Genomic DNA, 17,690 nt, shown 5'->3' with positions numbered 1-17,690 from the left:
ACTTTAGCTAGCGAGATGGTTCTCGTTCCCTGGTAGATACCTCTTTGCATATTTATTTTCCCACGGAGCATTGCCAATAAGTCTCCATACACAGATGGTCTCTTTAAGGAGAGCCAGCACTTTATCTAAACCATACTTTATGAATAGAAGCAAGGAGACATTTTAGGTAGACAGGCAAAAAAGGGGTGCATGTCCTAAAAAACACAGTAATAACCAATTCTAAGATGAAGAAGAAAAGACCCATTATTTTTTGGAAATACGTTCTGCAATATTTTGCAGACTGAGATGATAACAGCAATGGACACACAGACAGATCACATATCAAAACATGATAAGTCATGTCATATGTGCCATCTGCCCTAGTAGACCGACCGAGGGGTAATGGCTTAACGAAGAGGTATGACTTTATTTTTTGCACTACAGCAGACAGGGCAGAAAACGGAGGCTTCTGCTCCAGACAGTTGTCTTATAGCCAGACAAAGGATGGTGAGGAGGAGAAGGATGAAGGACATGGCTAAGCTCCACTGTATATTTCTGGGATATAATTTCTATTTTTTATTTTGTGTATTTTCCATGCTTAATATTCATTCAAGGGATTTTTCCATGAATTACTACAGTCAGGTCCATAAATATTGGGACACCAACACAATTTTAACATTTTTGGCTCTATACACCACCACAATGGATTTGAAATGAAACAAACAAGATGTGCTTTAACTGCAGACTGTCAGTTTTAATTTGAGGGTGTTTACATCCAAATCAGGTGAACGGCGTAGGAATTACAACAGTTTGCATATGTGCCTCCCACTTGTTAAAGAACCAAAAGTAATGGGACAATTGGCTTCTCAGCTGTTCCATGGCCAGGTGTGTGTTATTCCCTCATTATCCCAATTACAATGAGCAGATAAAAGGTCCAGAGTTCATTTCATGTGTGCTATTTGCATTTGGAATCTGTTGCTGTCAACTCTCAAGATGAGATCCAAAGAGCTGTCACTATCAGTGAAGCAAGCCATCATTAGGCTGAAAAAACAAAACAAACCAATCAGAGAGATATCAAACACATTAGGCGTGGCCAAAACAACTTTTTGGAACATTCTTAACAAGAAGGAATGCACTGGTAAGCTCAGCAACACCAAAAAAAACGGAAGACCACGGAAAACAACTGTGGTGGATGACCGAAGAATTCTTTCCCTGGTGAAGAAAACACCCTTCAGAACAGTTGGCCAGATCAAGAACAATCTCCAGGAGGTAGGCGTATATGTGTCAAAGTTGTAAACCATTGGTGAGCCTAAAAAACATGAAGGCTAGAGTTAGAGTTTGCCAAACGACATCTAAAAAAGCCTTCACAGTTCTGGAACAACATCCTATGGACAGATGAGACCAAGATCAACCTTTACCAGAGCGATGGGAAGAGAAGAATATGGAGAAGGAAAGGAACTGCTCATGATCCTAAGCATACCACCTCATCAGTGAATCATGGTGGTGGTAGTGTCATGGCGTCGGCATGCATGACTGCCAATGGAGCTGTTTTTTTTGTATTTATTGATGAAGTGACTGCTGACAAAAGCAGCAGGATGAATTCTGAAGTGTTTTGGGCAATATTATCTGCTCATATTCGGCCAAATGCTTCAGAACTCATTGGACGGCGCTTCACAGTGCAGATGGACAATGACCCAAAGCATACTGCAAAAGCAACCAAAGAGTTTTTTAAGGGAAAGAAGTGGAATGTTATGCAATGGCCAAGTCAATCACCTGACCTGAATCCGATTGAGCATGCATTTTACTTGCTGAAGACAAAACTAAAGGGAAAATGCCCCAAGAACAAGCAGGAATGGAAGACAGTTGCAGTAGAGGCTTGGCAGAGCATCACCAGGGATAAAACCCAGCGTCTGGTGATGTCTATGCGTTCCAGACTTCAGGCTGTTATTGACTGCAAAGGATTCGCAGCCAAGTATTAAAACGTGAAATTTTGATTTATGATTATTATTCTGTCCCATTACTTTTGGTTCCTTAACAAGTGGGAGGCACATACTACATACAAACTGTTGTAATTCCTACACCGTTCACCTGATTTGGATGTAAATACCCTCAAATTAAAACTGACAGTCTGCAGTTAAAGCACATCTTGTTTGTTTCATTTTAAATCCATTGTGTCGATGTCCCAATATTTATGGGCCTGACTGTAGGTAGATAACTAACTTTGTCCCCCTCGAAGTCGAAAGGATTTTTTTTTCTTCTGCATTCACTGATCCTTTGTACATCCCACTGCTGGGTCTGTAACGTGACTCCAATTAACGTTATATATATTCATACTTTTATGTAAAAAGAAAATTAAGGTACCAGCGCTGGGATGCAAAGAGATGGAACACAGAAAATATAGAAAATAACTAATACCTGTCCCAGTAGATGGCTGCTCGGAGCTGATGTAGTGCAGATAGGTTCTTCAAACCATCGATGATGCAGGATAGGTTGCAGTGCTTCTTGCTCGACTTTGAAAAAAAAGGCACACGCCGCTCCGACCGGAGCAGCCATCTACCTGGACGGGTATTAGTTATTTTCTATATTTTCTGTGTTCTATCTCTTTCCATCCCAGCGCTGGTACCTACATTTTCTTTTTACATATATGCATGTTTATTCGGATCAAGGCAGCCGTCATCCTTCAGTTATCTAGCAGCGGCTCTGTGCACTACTTGTTCACAGAGACAGGAGAGTGATTGTTTTGATAGCGCAGGTACAACCACTTTATTTATCATTTATATTGATACTTTACTTACCAAGCTGGATCTTTTTACTATACCTAATACTTGATTATACTATCTATGGATACTTTCCAAATGTACAGTAGCTGGCAGAATAGCTGATCACACTACCGCTTGAGATCCGTCCGGCTGTTCCGGCAAGCAACAGGCAGCCATATCTTTCTACATTCTGGCATTGCTGGAAGTTTGTAAGTCTCTGTATGGCTATAATTAAGAATAGTGGAGATCCAGCCTCAACCCGGCAAATATGCCGAAAAAAGGCTGGAATAAAACTGCTGCGTTCATTGGCAATGCCAGAGTGCACAGAGATCAGGCCATTTATTCCCTGCCGAAACAGCTGTCCGGATCTTGTGCTAGTGTGAAAATAGCCTACGGGAAACTGAACAATGTTTCATAGGATAAGGTTTTCTATACTGTTCCATATTCAGCCTCAACAAGAAATCATTAAAGGCTGTACATAGCCTTTGGTGGCATTTTTTATGATTACATTTTACTAGTTTTATTTTTTATTTGTGTGTTGTCTCATGTGCGTTTCCGCACATTTCCAGCAGGTTGTTTCTGGAGACGGTACTGCCAGGGTCTACCTGACACTATACTCCATCATCTTATACCAGATGAGGTTTACCAAAATCATGCAATAAACATTTCAACCTCTTTTCATCTAGCGCAGAAATAAAAGTCATTTGTCAAACAGAAATACGCCTAAATTAGACGTATTTCTGGTGAAGATTGCGGTGCAAAGGTCTTTTGTGCTGCAATCTGCGACTTCTCCCCGCTCACGCCAGGTCTAAAAAAGTGGGCATTTAATCAAAATAGTAGAACGAGGCGGCACTGCCTAAACTTCAGAATTTCAGACACATAGGCAATCCTGTGATACCTGTAAAATATTCATGCGGTGTTCTGCCCATAAATGGTCCTTAGTAATCCTCAAATAGTGTGTAAGCAAGGCGGCACTCACCATTTCTCAAGTAAAAGTCCTATATTTGTCTAAACAGACATATACATACATGGCAGGGGCGGACAAACTGCCAAGCAGTCAAAGACGGCGGCCGTTTCGCGCAATTGCGCTTCTTCTGGCCACTGATGTCGGTGAAACGGCCGTCGCCTTTGACTGCTTGGAAATTTGTCCGCCCCGCCCATGTATGTATATGACTGTTTAGACGAATAAAGGACTTTTACTCGACAAATGGTGAGTGCCGCCTTACTTACACACTCTACATTTCCGGATAACAAAGTAGGCACGGCGTTGAAAGAGAGCGGGCCGGCAAACCCGTCTTATTCATCGTTTTCTACACCTGTTTTAGGCATAGAAAATGTTGTAAATGTAAGACAGCTTTGAAGCTTACTTACATTTAAAAGCGGCGGAAGATACGGCAAAGTACAAGTTGTGCTCATAAGTTTACATACCCTTGCAGAATTTATGATTTCTTAACCATTGTTCAGAGAATATGAATGATAGCACAAAAACTTTTCTTTCACTCATGGTTAGTTGTTGGCTGAAGCCATTTATTGTCAAACAACTGTGTTTACTCTTTTCAAATCATAATCACGACACAAACTACCCAAATCACCCTTATCAAAAGTTTACATACCCCAGTTCTTAATACTGTGTATTGCCCCCTCTACCATTAATGACAGCTTGAAGTCTTTTGTTGTAGTTGTGGATGAGGCTCTTTATCTTCTCAGATGGTAAAGCTGCCCATTCTTCCTGGCAAAAAAAGCCCTAAATTCTTGGTCTGTCTTGCATGAACTGCCTGTTTGAGGTCTCCCCAGAGTGGCTCAATGATATTGAGGTCTGGAGAGCCACTTTAGAATCTTCACTTTATTTTGCTGCAGCCAATGACAGGTCGACTTGTCCTTGTGTTTTGGATTATTGTCATGTTGGAATGTCCAAGTACGTCCCATGCGCAGTTTCCGGGATGATGAGTGCAAATTTCCGCCAGTATCTGTTGACATATTACTGCATTTATATTGCTTTCAATTCTGACCAAATTCCCTGTGCCTCTCCAAATGTAGCATTTATGGTTGTGTCCAAACAGTTCAATTTTAGTCTCATCACTCCAAATGGCTTTGTGCCAGAAGGTTTGAGGCTTGTTTCTGTGCTGTTTGGCATATTGGAAGCGGGATACTTTGTGGCATTTGCGTAGTAATGGCTTTCTTCTGGCAACTCGACCATCCACCCCTACTTTCTTCAAGTGCCTCCTTATTGTGCATCTTGAAACAGCCACACCACATTCTTTCAGAGTCCTGTATTTCACCTGAAGTTATTTGTGGGTTTTTCCTTGCATCCCCAAACAATTTTTCTGGCAGTTGTGGCTAAAAGTTTAGTTGGTCTACCTGACCGTGGTTTGGTTTCAACAGAACCCCCTACTTTTCCACTTCTTAATTAAGAGTTTGAACACTGCTGATTGTCATTCTCAAGCCTTTGATATTTTCTTATATCCCTTTCCTGTTTTATAGAGTTCAACTACCTTTTCCCAGATATCCTTTGACAATTCTTTTGCTTTCCCCATGATTTAGAATCCAAACAACATCAGTGCAGCACTGGATGTAAGATGCAAGGGTCTGTCAGGAGTCAAGAAAGTCATTGATGCTTTATGCACACCCACTAATTACAAGCAAACAGATCACAGGTGAAGATGGTTACCTTTAATAGCCATTGTAACCCTTTTGTGTCAAGTTGTGTGCATGTTATCAGGCCAAATCACCAGGGTTTGTAAACATTTGATCAGGGTGAGGCCTCTTTCACACTTGCGTTGTCCGGATCCGGCGTGTACTCCACTTGCCGGAATTACACGCCGGATCCGGAAAAACGCAAGTGTACTGAAAGCATTTGAAGACGGATCCGTCTTCAAAATGCTTTCAGTGTTACTATGGCAGCCAGGACGCTATTAAAGTCGTGGTTGCCATAGTAGGAGCGGGGAGCGGGGGAGCGGCATACTTACCATCCGTGCGGCTCCCGGGGCGCTCCAGAATGACGTCAGAGCGCCCCATGCGCATGGATGACGTGCCATGCGATCACGTCATCCATGCACCTGGGTTGCCCTGACGTCACTCTGGAGTGCCCCGGGAGCCGCACGGATGGTAAGTATGCTGCTCCCCCGCTCCCCGCTACACTTTACCATGGCTGCCAGGACTTTAGCGTCCCGGCAGCCATGGTAACCACTCTAAAAAAGCTAAACGTCGTATCCGGCAATGTGCCGAAACAACGTTTAGCTTAAGGCTGGATCCGGATCAATGCCTTTCAATGGGCATTCATTCCGGATCCGGCCTTGCGGCAAGTCTTCAGTTTTTTTGGCCGGAGCAAAAAGCGCAGCATGCTGCGGTATTTTCTCCGGCCAAAAAACGTTCCGTTCCGGAACTGAAGACATCCTGATGCATCCTGAACGGATTTCACTCCATTCAGAATGCATTAGGATAATCCTGATCAGGATTCTTCCGGCATAGAGCCCCGACGATGGAACTCTATGCCGGAAGACAATAACGCAGGTGTGAAAGAGCCCTGATTTGGGTAGTTTGTGTTGTGATTATGATTTAAAAAGAGTAAACACAATTGTTTGACAATAAATGGCTTCAGCCGACCACTAACTACGAGTGAAAGAAATTTTTTTGTGTTATCATTCATATTCTCTGAACAATGGTTAAGAAATCATAAATTCTGCAAGGGTATGTAAACTTATGAGCACAACTGTAGAAGCCGGCGCCTCTTCATAACTTCGGCAGATCAACCGCCAGGTATAGGGGTTATTAAGACCAGCGGCTAAAACTCCAGTCTTAATAAATGACCCCCAAAGTATTTTTAATAAATACTTCCATTATACAGTAACCAATAGAATATGGGGGGAAAAAATTATGTAAGAACCGTAGAGGAAAAAAAAAAAACTCTATATGCCTCACTTGAAAATTTGAGGTATACTGAGGTTCAGCAGGACACACGGATAAGGATATGCATGCTGTAGAGGCAGATTATGCAGCTGCTATTGAGGTTATGAAGAGAAGACCCCATAGACCTCATAAAAAAAATTGGCCCAAAGATCCTAGCAAAGGCACAGCGGAGCAAACAACCATTGGGGCCTTCTATCCTCGGTAACAAAACTCAACACCAAAATGTGGTCTTGGTCTGTGCTACGTGCCCAGTCCCTTCTATGCAGGGTTGCCAACTTCTTTTTTCTGGACAACTTATCCCAAAATCACAAACAGCCAACATTTTAACAGACAAATTGGAAAACCATAATGAATGGTAAAGATGATAAGTGATATATGTCTATAGCACAATATACTGATAAGACTTCATTACCAGAATTTAGTGTGAGCTGTAAAATTAATATTACCAGTAAAATATTCTAGTCAAGTACCACCAGCCTCAGAAAAATCATAGACACCTCTATTTTTATTCACTGACACAGGAAAAAAGTCGCCTATTTTTACGGACTGTTCAGAAATTCCTGGATGGTTGGCATCCCAGCTTCTATGTACTGCTGGGAGCAATGCTGTGCGAGTCTCAATACGGACGGTATGTTCACATGATGAATCTCTTCCCAGGATCCTATTCAGACGTGTTCAATGCAATAAAGGAAGCATTTTCTACTGGTAAAAACCTGTCATTCCACACAGCACATTTTCATGTAAATCAAGGTTTCCAAACTAAATGTCACGATTTCTATGCCATAAAATATGTATAAGTACAACTGAAAGTGTTCTGTATATCTAGCAGAGTTATTTAAAAGTTTATCAATGCAAAGCGACCTTTTATTTACTGCCTGAAAGAATCAATGTCCATGAAGCTTATAACAAAAATGCACAATCGATCGTTTGGTGTTTAATTAGATTTTTGTTTCCTCGATGGGAAAAAAAACACACACACAACGGATTACGGGAAAAAAAAAAAAAGAATATTCTATAAGCAGCTGTATGATCAGAAATGCAGCCCTGAGGGCAATCACTCCTCTCAGCACATACCTTCCAGGTAAACGCTATAAATTATTGAAGACGTGCACTTTTCTATTCTATCCTAAATACATTTGGCCTTGATACTTTATAGCACATCATTTATATTAATGCGCAGAGGTGCGGATGACCTGACAGCACTTCTAGACTAATACATATATTGCCTTTCTCCTCATGGCTGCTGATTGTTTGGGCAGTAAAGTAAATTCAGTACAAATACTATATATTACTGTGTCAAAGAGATGGGAACTCTCAGGATCCACATTAAAGGGATATTCTGGAATTTTTCCCACCTACACAGTTTTGTGTATATATGGCCTCCACAGATTGGGGGATCCACTGACTTCACTGCTACAGCAAATCTGTACGCTCAGGTCCGAGCAGCGGCTGTCATGACCCATTAAAGGGGTTGTGCCATGAAACACATTCAACATTTTTGAAACCAACACCTGGATCTGAGTACTTTTGTAATTGCAAGTAATAAAAAATTTAGTATAGCCAGTAAGTTATTCAATAAAATATATCTGTATAGCGCCACCTGCTGTTCGTTCTTTTCCTTATTTCTTGTCCATCTCACTGAGTTGGTCACCCATGCTCTGTTTAAGGGCTGATGCACACAAAAATGAATGTTCATCAAAAAAGAATGTTTGGTCTGCATTAGTGATGAGTGGCAGGGGTCATATTCAAATTTGTGATATTTTGTAAATATGTTGTAGAATATTTGCAAATTCGAATATTCGTTATATTCTACATTCTTATTTTTTTACTTGAAAATCGTCAAGGTAATGAGCTCGTAATATGCAAATATTACATGATCAATACAGGCATGGGTCAAAAACAAATATACTGTATAGCATTAAAGAATATAGTACTATATGTAAGTTTTTTTGAATATTCGTCATTTTTTTCCATCTGAAGTTATGATTCCTCTCTGCTTACATTGCTTGTGGGCCAATGACTGATTTCTGTTAGAAACTGTGGCAGTTACAGGGTGGGAGCTTCAGCAGAAAGGACAAACCCCCTGAGAAAGGACACACTCACTGAGTAGAGATGTGTGGAGTTCTTAAAAATGCGATTCGACCTCTTTGGCCAAATTCACACAAAAAAAATTGTAAAAAAATTGCTTCATCACAAATTGCATTTTTTTGGGTAACTAGCGGGTGCAATGACAGGGAACGGCAATTGTGCCACCACCCATCATTGAACACCTTAAATGCCACGTTCATCGCTAATCACGGCATCTGAGATCAATATTAAAGCATTTTAGGGGTTGCTCATAAAAATAAATTACATTAAATTGTACTTAACTCATCCATTTGATTGTGAAAAGGCTGCCGCATCCATCTTGCTTGAAGATCCACCGTAAAATCTCGAGCGATACATAACAATGTCTTCACGTCGGCCGTCGTGGTGACATGATACATCACCATGCACGAGATTTTGCGGGGGAATCTTCAAGTAAGATGGCTGTACCGGCCTCTTTGCGCTCAAATCAATGAGGTAAGTATTATTTTTTTTAAATTTCCATTTCATGGGAAAATTGATTCATGATCTCTGAATTTCATTTTTTACATCGATCATGGCATAACGCCCTAAGAGCCTGTATATGAAGTGAAGTCTCTTTACCAGCAGTAAGTTATTTATTATATAGGTTCCTCAGCGGTGGTATAAATGGCATTTACCACTGACATCTATTTATATGGCCATTTCCTGGCATGTCAGGACAGGAGCAGGAAATGGCAGCAGCCGTGGATCAGGTGGGAGAGTATAATTTGGGGCTCCACCCCTTTTATATTTTACTGAAAGAGTAAAAAATATTAAGAAACAGGTTTATGGGCCATTTAATAGTTAAAAAGGCTTATTGAAAGAATTACATGCAATGTATTTTCCTTCCTCAGGGACATCATTTTCTTTTTCTGGAATACTCCCTGATACAAGCCCATAAGGAGCTTTGAGCCCCACTCAGTCAACAGGACCCAGTTGTGACTGCTGCCTCTACACCCCATAGAGCTACACCCCTATTCCCTGGGCTGGTCATAACAACCACAGACCTGAAAGTAATTGGATCATCATAGAGGCATCATGGTCAGACTTTGGAGACATAAAGGCCCTTCTGGTGCAGGAGTTTGATTTTATATTTAAAAATGCCTTTGCATGAATTGTTTATAAAATTATGGGCAAGAAAAATGTAAATAAGATCAAAATAAATGTTACTAATTATTATAGTAGAGGGAAGCGAAGCATCCAAAGTGGAAATCGTTCCAAAGTTTCGGAAAACGTTATTTCTAAACTTATCCGAATTTCCTTGTGCTTCATGGTAACAAATCAGTTTTCCTACAATGGAGGCGTGCAGCCAAAAAAGCTATTATTTTTCCTAAAAAATATTGATATTATGATAAGGTATTTTGACTGCGTAATAAATAATAGTAATAATAATAATAATAATAATTATTATTATTATTATTGTTATATTTCAATTATTTGCTTCTAGTTCCAGGCTCATTGTGCTTCCTATTCCTTTTCATTTTTCTTTTTCCTTAAACTATTTTGGACTCAATAGCAAAAAAAAAAAAAAAACAGGAAACAGAAGCACACAGATCAAAAGGCCACTACGCCCCCTCTTTTTGATAATCGAGGGTGCTGCAATGAGTTTCTCCACAGCTGCCATCTGCACAGGAGGGAATGAAGTGGGATTATTTCAAGACAAGTGACACTGATTGATCCCTTCATAACACAGGAAAATATGATTGCAGGGTAAAATGTATTAGCTTTTAAGAGACTAATTTCCTACCCCGCCAGCCTATCCTAGCGTATTATTGTTATGTTCTAGAACAGCCAACAGTCATGCGGGGAGGACAGCGACGTGTGTTGTATGAGCGCCGCTCGGCCTAATTGACCTTGAGCGACAATAGCAAAATTCTTTTTGTAAACCAGAAAATTACAAGAGTTCTAGGAAGTGTGGACTCAATTAATATTGTTGGGATTATTACTGGCAGAGAGTTGTCAGTCTCTAGTCTTAATGATCAGGTTTATTATTATGTTTTCAGCGCATTTTAATTTCTCTGGCCAAGGATTTATTTTCTTGGCCATGATTTACTTAAAGGAGAACATCAGACAATAGAAGACTTCCATGAACCTGTCAGTGCTTGATTATTTGTCTGCCGAGTCTTTTTTGCCTTGCAGTTGGAACAGCTATTTGCTGGTATTGACATCTTTTCATTTCGTACCAGCCACCCAGGCAGCTACCGTTGTGGCTTGATATGCACAGCTGGTTGGTCTATTATAATTAGCGATAAACAAATCTCATGTGGTTCACTTGATGGGGGAACTTCATAGCACTCATTTACAACTTTACAACTTTCACTTGACAGACCTTCCTTCTGAGCATCACAAGAGCTTGTTCAGGCGGATTTTTACTGATGTTCCAAACATTTAACATAAAGTACACCTACTACACATCAGACATGGAAAGGTGCTATTACATGATGAGCAGTACTATTGCTCCAACAGCTGTACCACGACTAGAGAGTATTGTGCATGGGCCCAATTAAATATAGAGTATATCCTGAAATACATAGTAATAATACGGTTGAAAAAAGGCATCAGGTTCATCAAGTTCAACCAAGGAATGTGTGGGATATCAATTTTAGGAAAGGGGTGTGAGTATTAGACTTCTACACATTTACATAAGCTTTTAAAGTTATTTAACCCCTTCCACCCCTGACAATTTTTTTTTTTTTTTTTTTTTTTTTTTTTTTTTCACTCACTGCCTTCTCAGAGCCATAACATTTTTATTTTTCCATTCACATCGAATGTAAAGGGCTTATTTTTTTGGTGGGAAAAATTGTACTTTCTAATGGCACCATGTATTATTTCGTACAACATGGAAAGTTGGAAAAAATTCCAAATGGGGTCACATTATAAAAATTATAGAATTTGTTTCTACCGTGTTCCCTATGTGGTAAATTTAACCCATGATCTTTATTCTCCAGGTCAGCACGATTCCAGCAATACAACATTTATATAGTTTTTCCTGTGTTTTAATACCTAAAAGAAAAAAAAATTAATTGCCATATTTTGACACCCATAACTTGTTTCTAGTACTGTCTATGGAGCTGTGTTACAGCTCATTTTTTGAGGGACAATCTTTAGATTTTTTTTCTACCATTTTGGAGTGTGTGTGACTTTTGGTCACTTTTTATTAAAAAATTTTGAGAGGTAAAAGTGAAGAAATACTGCCAAATTATTTTTTGTTATGTTATGCTGTTCGTTGTATGGGATAAATATTTGTATATTTTAATAGTACACACATTTTAGCGCATGGCAAGCCCATTATGTTTATTTATTTTTTATATATATATTTTTTTTATTCCGGGGGAAAAGGGGGTGATTTTAATTTTTATATATTACATTTTTATATATTTTTTTTTAACTTTTTAAAACTTTTTTTCTACTTTCTTTTAAGTACCCAAAGGTCTAACACCATGTAATCCTTAGATTGCCACTTCTTTATATCAATATAAATAAATCAGTTGACAAATTCAGTATATTGCAATGTAGTGCTACCTCCTGCAGCCCTGTATTGCAATATACATTTGAAAGGCACAGAATCCTCAGCAGGCCCCAGACTTTAACCCTAAGTTCACACCTAAGCGTTTTAAAAGTTCAACGTTCGAACGCGCTGTAAAACGCATAACCGATACAAACCAATGCTTCCCTATGGGACTGGTTCACATTTTCGCGTTTTACAGCGCGTTCGAACGCGCTGAAAAACGCCTGACGCATAAACAAGTTCTTGAGCTTTTTTTGGGCGTTTGTCGCGCGTTTTGGCCCATAGACTTCAATGGGAACGCGCAACGCTTGAATTTAGTGCGTTTTTGACACAGAAAATGCGCGTTCGAACGCGCGTTTTGGATTTTGCAACATGCTGGAAAAGGCCCAACACCACGTGCAAAGCACAGTTTTGTGGAGAGAATCCAGCATGGAGGAGTCTCTGTGTGACACCGAGACCCTGATCAGGCTGGTGCAAGGCAAACGCTGCCTGTATGATGCGCAGGATGCCAACTACAAAAATAGGAGGAGCAGGCAGCAGGCCTGGGAGGATATTGGCAAAAGCATCTGGCCAGATTGGAGAAGTTTCACCAAGACAGTGAAACAGGGAAAAGGTATTTCCATGTGTGTTTGAATGTGCAAAGTAAACTCCTTGTGTGCAGTGGTGTACCAACTATATGTAATAGCCCTGGCCAGCTCTACCTGCAGCCCTCCAGCTGTTGTCAAACGCCACCTCCACAAATGCTGGCCTGTATTTTCCTTGCTGGAGCCTGTGCAGGCATGCATGGAGTTGGATTTTAGCAACAGCTAGAGGGACTCAGCATCACCATCCCTGTTCTTGTATATGGGCACTCAGTGGCCTTAGTTTCCAAAGAATGATGTGCACATTACATGTTGTATAGTGTCCCCTCACCCCTTTAGTTTTTTGTACTGTCCTGGTTCACCCTCCCCCACATTCTGGTACAATGCAATGGCCCAGTATGTTCAATTTGCAGTGGTTCCACTATCTTGTGCCAGACTGCGCTCTTTCTCAATCCGCAAATGTAGTGGCATATTGAAATGTAGGCCTAAGTTTGGGTTGAGGGATTTGAATCCTAAGTTGTTATTGATATTGTGTACTTTTTCGAATTAGACTGTTTGTGGGCTATGGGTGGGCAGGCATAGTTTAGGTGCTTCTGTTTTTAACGTGCCAATATTGGGCACCTTGATGGGATCCATTATTTAACCCTCCTTGGCTTTTATTCTACTGGCCGAGTATTGGGCACTTAAATGGGACACATGATTTCGCCCACATTTTTAACCATTGTTAATGGGCGACTATTGATGGCCACTATAGGGGCATCCTCAAGGGGCACTATATAGGTGAAAAAACCGAAATGCACAAAAGATCGTTTAAAATTTTGTAATTTAGCCCTAGTAATAAACAACCAAATTAGAAAATAAAATAATATTGAAACACTCTTTTCAGAAGAAAAATATAAATTATAATAAACTTAGATGGCTTCCAATTGCCAGGGTAACGCCCCATGTGGTGACAAAAAATATGCGGTGAAGTGGTCCCGGACAGCCGCACCGTGTCTGGTCCCACGCACACCGCTCGGATTAGGACTTTCCAAGGAATGGCTGAGGGAATCTTCAAAATTAAGGCCATCCCGTAGTTTTCTTACGGCATTCATCATATGGGTTGAATTACATGAAAACTGTGTAGTGCAGATCATTATGGACATGACCATTCCAAATATGTGGAGGGGATTTCATTTTTGCAATTTATTCCATTAAAAGCCTTTTTTCAATAGAATAATAGTGTATTTTTTTACTTGGATATATATATAAAAAATCTTAATTAAAGTTAGCAGTTAACAGTCTGGGCCATTATAGTAGGATCCATGTGAGAGCAGAGGCCCCACTTTCTATTGCACATGAGACCCATACAGCCCTTATTTTTGGCCACAGTAAAAAGGCAGTGGCCTAAAATAAAGCTCATTAATGACGACTATAAAAATATGTTTTGGCAGTATTTAAGGGAATAAAACCATCCACGTTTTCTGTCAGAAGACTATTCTACAGATTTACTTTTTCCATTGTAGTTTGAAGGGATTTTACATGAAACAGCTTTTCACTAGGGATGAGCGAACTCGAACTGTATAGTTCGGGTTCGTACCGAATTTTGGGGTGTCCGTGACACGGACCCGAACCCGGACATTTTCGTAAAAGTCCGGGTTCGGGTTCGGTGTTCGTCGCTTTCTTCGCGCTTTTGTGACGCTTTCTTGGCGCTTTTTGAAAGGCTGCAAAGCAGCCAATCAACAAGCGTCATACTACTTGCCCCAAGAGGCCATCACAGCCATGCCTACTATTGGCATGGCTGTGATTGGCCAGAGCACCATGTGACCCAGCCTCTATTTAAGCTGGAGTCACATAGCGCCGCCCGTCACTCTGCTCTGATTAGCGTAGGGAGAGGTTGCGGCTGCGACAGTAGGGCGAGATTAGGCAGATTAACTCCTCCAAAGGACTTGATTAACTGATCGATCTGCAGCTGTGGATCATTGAGCTGCTGATCCTCAATTGCTCACTGTTTTTAGGCTGCCCAGACCGTTTGTCAGTCACATTTTTCTGGGGTGATCGGCGGCCATTTTGTGTCTTGTGGTGCGCCAGCACAAGCTGCGACCAAGTGCATTTAACCCTCAATGGTGTGGTTGTTTTTTGGCTAAAGCCTACATCAGGGTGAAGCTGTCACACCAAGTGCATTTAACCAGCAATAGTCTGTTTATTTTTTGGCCATATACTACATCAGGGGCAAGCTGCGCCTGTCACCAAGTGCATTTAACCCTCAATGGTGCGTTTGTTTTTTGGCTAAAGCCTACATCAGGGTGAAGCTGTCACACCAAGTGCATTTAACCAGCAATAGTCTGTTTATTTTTTGGCCATATACTACATCAGGGGCAAGCTGCGCCCGTCACCAAGTGCATTTAACCCTCAGTAGTGTGGTTGGTCAAGCTATCACACCAAGTGCATTTAACCAGCAATAGTCTGTTCATTTTTTGGCCATATACTAAAACAGGGGCAAGCTGCGCCCGTCACCAAGTGCATTTAACCAGCAATAGTCTGTTCATTTTTTGGCCATATACTACATCAGGGGCAAGCTGCGCCCGTCACCAAGTGCATTTAACCCTCAGTAGTGTGGTTGGTCAAGCTGTGACACCAAGTGCATTTAACCAGCAATAGTCTGTTCATTTTTTGGCCATATACTACATCAGGGGCAAGCTGCGCCCATCATCAAGTGCATTTAACCAGCAATAGTGTGGTTATTTTTTGGCCATATCCCAGTCTAATTCTGTCACTAAATCCATACCGGTCACCCAGCGCCTAAATACTAGGCCTCAAATTTATATCCCGCTAAATCTCTCGTTACCGCTGTCCTGTTGTGGCTGGGAAAGTTATTTAGTGTCCGTCAAAGCACATTTTTTGTTCTGGGTTGAAATACAATTCCCAATTTAGCAATTTAAAAATTTAGTGGTTTCTGCTGTATCAGAGCTATTTGAAATCTATCCCTAAAAGGGTATATAATATTCAAGGTGCACATAGGGTCATTCAGAATAACTTCACACACCCGCTACTGTGCATTTCCAAGTCTAATTCTGTCACTAAACCCATACCTGTCACCCAGCGCCTAAATACTAGGCCTCAAATTCATATCCAGCTAAATCTGTCGTTAGTGCTGTAGCTGGGCGAGTTATTTAGTGTCCGTTCAAGCACATTTCTTGTTCTGGGTTGAAATACAATTCCCAATTTAGCAATTTCATAATTTAGTGGTTTCTGCTATATCAGAGCTATTTGAAATCTATCCCTAAAAGGGTAGATCATATTGAAGGTGCACATAGGGACATTCAGAATAACTTCACACACCCGCTACTGTGCATTTCCAAGTCTAATTCTGTCACTAAACCCATACCTGTCACCCAGCGCCTAAATACTAGGCCTCAAATTTATATCCAGCTAAATCTGTCCTTAGTGCTGTAGCTGGGCGAGTTATTTAGTGTCCGTTCAAGCACATTTCTTGTTCTGGGTTGAAATACAATTCCCAATTTAGCAATTTCATAATTTAGTGGTTTCTGCTATATCAGAGCTATTTGAAATCTATCCCTAAAAGGGTATATAATATTCAAGGTGCACATTGGGTCATTCAGAATAACTTCACACACACCCGCTACTGTGTATTTCTAAGTCTAATTCTGTCACTAAACCCATACCTGTCACCCAGCGCCTAAATACTAGGCCTCAAATTTATATCCTGCTAAATCTCTCGTTAACGCTGTCCTGTTGTGGCTGGGAAAGTTATTTAGTGTCCGTCAAAGCACATTTTTTGTTCTGGGTTGAAATACAATTCCCAATTTAGCAATTTCATAATTTAGTGGTTTCTGCTATATCAGAGCTATTTGAAATCTATCCCTAAAAGGGTATATAATATTCAAGGTGCACATTGGGTCATTCAGAATAACTTCACACACACCCGCTACTGTGTATTTCTAAGTCTAATTCTGTCACTAAACCCATACCTGTCACCCAGCGCCTAAATACTAGGCCTCAAATTTATATCCTGCTAAATCTCTCGTTAACGCTGTCCTGTTGTGGCTGGGAAAGTTATTTAGTGTCCGTCAAAGCACATTTTTTGTTCTGGGTTGAAATACAATTCCCAATTTAGCAATTTCATAATTTAGTGGTTTCTGCTATATCAGAGCTATTTGAAATCTATCCCTAAAAGGGTATATAATATTCAAGGTGCACATTGGGTCATTCAGAATAACTTCACACACACCCGCTACTGTGTATTTCTAAGTCTAATTCTGTCACTAAACCCATACCTGTCACCCAGCGCCTAAATACTAGGCCTCAAATTTATATCCTGCTAAATCTCTCGTTAACGCTGTCCTGTTGTGGCTGGGAAAGTTATTTAGTGTCCGTCAAAGCACATTTTTTGTTCTGGGTTGAAATACAATTCCCAATTTAGCAATTTCATAATTTAGTGGTTTCTGCTATATCAGAGCTATTTGAAATCTATCCCTAAAAGGGTATATAATATTCAAGGTGCACATTGGGTCATTCAGAATAACTTCACACACACCCGCTACTGTGTATTTCTAAGTCTAATTCTGTCACTAAACCCATACCTGTCACCCAGCGCCTAAATACTAGGCCTCAAATTTATATCCTGCTAAATCTCTCGTTAACGCTGTCCTGTTGTGGCTGGGAAAGTTATTTAGTGTCCGTCAAAGCACATTTTTTGTTCTGGGTTGAAATACAATTCCCAATTTAGCAATTTCATAATTTAGTGGTTTCTGCTATATCAGAGCTATTTGAAATCTATCCCTAAAAGGGTATATAATATTCAAGGTGCACATTGGGTCATTCAGAATAACTTCACACACACACGCTTCT

Source organism: Bufo gargarizans, chromosome 2, assembly GCF_014858855.1.
Source record: "Bufo gargarizans isolate SCDJY-AF-19 chromosome 2, ASM1485885v1, whole genome shotgun sequence".
In the NCBI taxonomy this organism is placed as follows: Eukaryota; Metazoa; Chordata; class Amphibia; order Anura; family Bufonidae; genus Bufo; species Bufo gargarizans.
Note: the sequence above shows the minus strand (reverse complement) of the source record.